The sequence below is a fragment of the Camellia sinensis genome, chromosome 5, assembly GCF_055761805.1.
Source record: "Camellia sinensis isolate YWXY chromosome 5, ASM5576180v1, whole genome shotgun sequence".
NCBI classification, from domain to species: domain Eukaryota; kingdom Viridiplantae; phylum Streptophyta; class Magnoliopsida; order Ericales; family Theaceae; genus Camellia; species Camellia sinensis.
This window is the reverse complement of record NC_138965.1, coordinates 35,953,771-35,956,765: the sequence shown is the minus strand read 5'-3', so window position 1 is coordinate 35,956,765 and position 2,995 is coordinate 35,953,771.

The window sequence follows — 2,995 nt, the reverse complement described above, 5'->3', positions numbered from 1 at the left end:
ATGGAGTTGCTCCAGTAGAAGTTCTGATTGAAGTCCTATAGCCCCACAGAGCAAAGGGCAGCTTGTCTGGCCAATCTCGATAGGTTTCCACCATCTTCTGTAGTATATGCTTGACATTCTTGTTGGCGGCTTCAACCGCTCCATTGGTCTGCGGCCTGTATGTAGATGACTTGTGAAAAGCCACATTGTATTTCTCCAACAAGTCTATCACTTCTTTCTTGAAGTGGGAACCATTATCTGAAATTATTTCGTTTGGCACCCCGTAACGACAGATAATGTTGTTTCTGATGAATTTTGCGACATGCGATGCCTTCAACACCGCGTATGATTGGGCCTCGACCCACTTTGTAAAATAATCTATCGCTACCAGGATAAACTCATGCCCGTTTGACCCCTTCGGGGTAACAGCTCCGATCACATCAATTCCCCAGACTGAAAAAGGCCATGGTGAAGTCATGTTGTACAGTTTTGACGGCGGGATGTTCATGCGGTTTGCATGGATTTGACATTTGTGGCATCGCCGAACAAAGCTAATACAATCCTCCTCCATGGTTGACCAGTAGTAGCCCTGTCTGAGGATCTTCCTGGCCAGCATTACTCCATTCATGTGTGCACCGCACTCCCCCCCATGGATGGCTTCCATCAGGCGTCTTGACTCTTCGGCTTCTACACAGAGCTTATGCATTCCCAGATGGCCCCTTTTGTACAAATTTCCTCCGCAGATAACGAACTGAGCAGCCATTCTTCTGACAGCCCTCTTATCTTTGGCATTTGCCCCTAGTGGATATGTCTCCTTTTCCAAGAAGTTCCAGATGTCGTAATACCAGGGGTTGCCGTCTTGAACCTTATCTATGGTGGAAATCGACTCGTATGCCGGCACGAACTTCTGATCAATAATGACTGGACGCATCCGGACTCCGGACGGGATGTCTATCATAGAAGATAGAGTTGCTAGTGAATCTGCAAACCTGTTGTTCTCTCTTACGAGGTGGGTGAATTTTAGCTTTTCAAAACGAGGAATTAGCAAATCTAAGGTTTGGTGGTAGATTATCATCCTTTCCTCCTTGACTTTCCAATCTCCTTTTGCTTGAGACACAACGAGGTTCGAGTCCCCAATGACGTCCACTCGTCTTGCCCCTAGTTCCAGGGCTGCTTCCTGGCCAGCAATACATGCCTCATACTCTGCTTCGTTGTTGGAAACCTTGAACCGGAGCTTGAATGCTAAAGGGATACGGGAATCATCAGGGGCTATCAGCAAGACCCCTATCCCATACCCATACTGGTTTGACGCTCCGTCAAAGTACATTGTCCAAGTTTCATCTTTGACGTGCAGAATGGCTTCATCTGGGAATAAATACTCAATCGCTTCATCCCCCTCAACCGGGTGGTCGGCAAGGAACTCTGCTACCGCTCTGCCTTTTACTGATTTGCGCGTTACGTACTTCAAATCAAATTCGGAGAGCAACAGCAACCATCGAGCTAGCCTACCCGTAAGTGCCGGTTTCTCGAAGAGATATTTAATGGGATCCAAACGCGAAACCAACATTACTGAGTGGGCTAACAGGTAGTGCCGCAGCTTCCTGGTTGCCCATACCAAGGCCAAACAAGCCTTCTCCAGCGGCGTATAGCGGGTCTCGTAATCCAGCATCTTTTTGCTCAGATAGTAGATGGCTCTTTCCACTTTGTCTTCTGACTCCTGCGCAAGCATGCAGCCCATGGTAGTCTTAGTTACCGAAAGATACAGTATCAACGGTCTCCCCGGCTCTGGCGGCGACAACACGGGCGGGTTCTGCAGATACTCTTTGATCTGCTCAAAAGCTGTTTGACATCGGCCGTCCCATTGGAATTTCTTTCCTTTCTTCAGGAGACCAAAAAGTGGTTCACAAGTCAAGGTTAATTTAGAAATAAACCGTCTTATGAATTGCACTTTACCCAGAAAGCCTCGCACCTCCTTTTCAGTCCTTGGTGGTGGCATTTCTAAGATGGCCTTGATTTTGGAAGGGTCGACCTCGATGCCCCTTTGTGTGATCAGAAACCCTAGCATCTTCCCTGCTGTAACACCAAACGTGCATTTCTGGGGATTCAGTCGCAACCGAAACTCTTTGATCCTCTGAAAGAATTTTTGTAAGGCGGTGTAGTGGCCCTCTCTATCTTTGGACTTGACAATCATGTCGTCCACATACACCTCGACCTCCTTATGGATCATATCATGCAATATTGTAGTCGCTGCCCGTTGATACGTAGCTCCAGCATTTTTCAACCCGAATGGCATCACTCTGTAACAATATGTACCCCACGGGGTAGTGAACGCAGTCTTCTCCCGGTCTTCGGGTGCCATCACTATCTGGTTATAGCCTGAGAAACCATCCATAAACGAAAGCAAGGCATGTCCTGCCGTGAAGTCTACCAATTCATCGATGTGCGGCAAAGGGAAGTCGTCTTTCGGACTGGCCCTGTTCAAATCTCTGAAGTCTACACAGACCCGAATTCTGCCGTCTTTCTTCGGCACTGGAACTATGTTGGCCAACCAAGTTGGATATTCAGATACCAGCAGGAACCCTGCGTCAATTTGCTTGGTGACCTCTTCCTTGATTTTGAGAGCCCAGTCCGGGCGAATCCTTCTGAGTTTCTGTTTGACAGGGCGGGCCTCTGGATCAAGAGGGATCCGGTGCTGTACAATCTCAGGATCGATTCCAGGCATGTCTTCATAGGACCACGCGAAAACATCTTTGAAATCTTTTAATAAAGCAACTAAGCGCTCGCGCTCCTCTGAAGACAACGTGGACCCGATCTGGACCAGCCGCGGGTCCTTCTCAGTACCAACATTCACAGTAGTGATTTCATCCATTAAAGGTTTAACAAATCTTTCCTGCTCTTGATCAATTAATCGTTGCAAAACTGGGGGAATTTCTTCCTCGCTGTTTTCATCAAAATTTTGAAAATCCTGATTTAAGCAATAAATCAAAGGCACAGAAAAATACTCGGAAACCACATC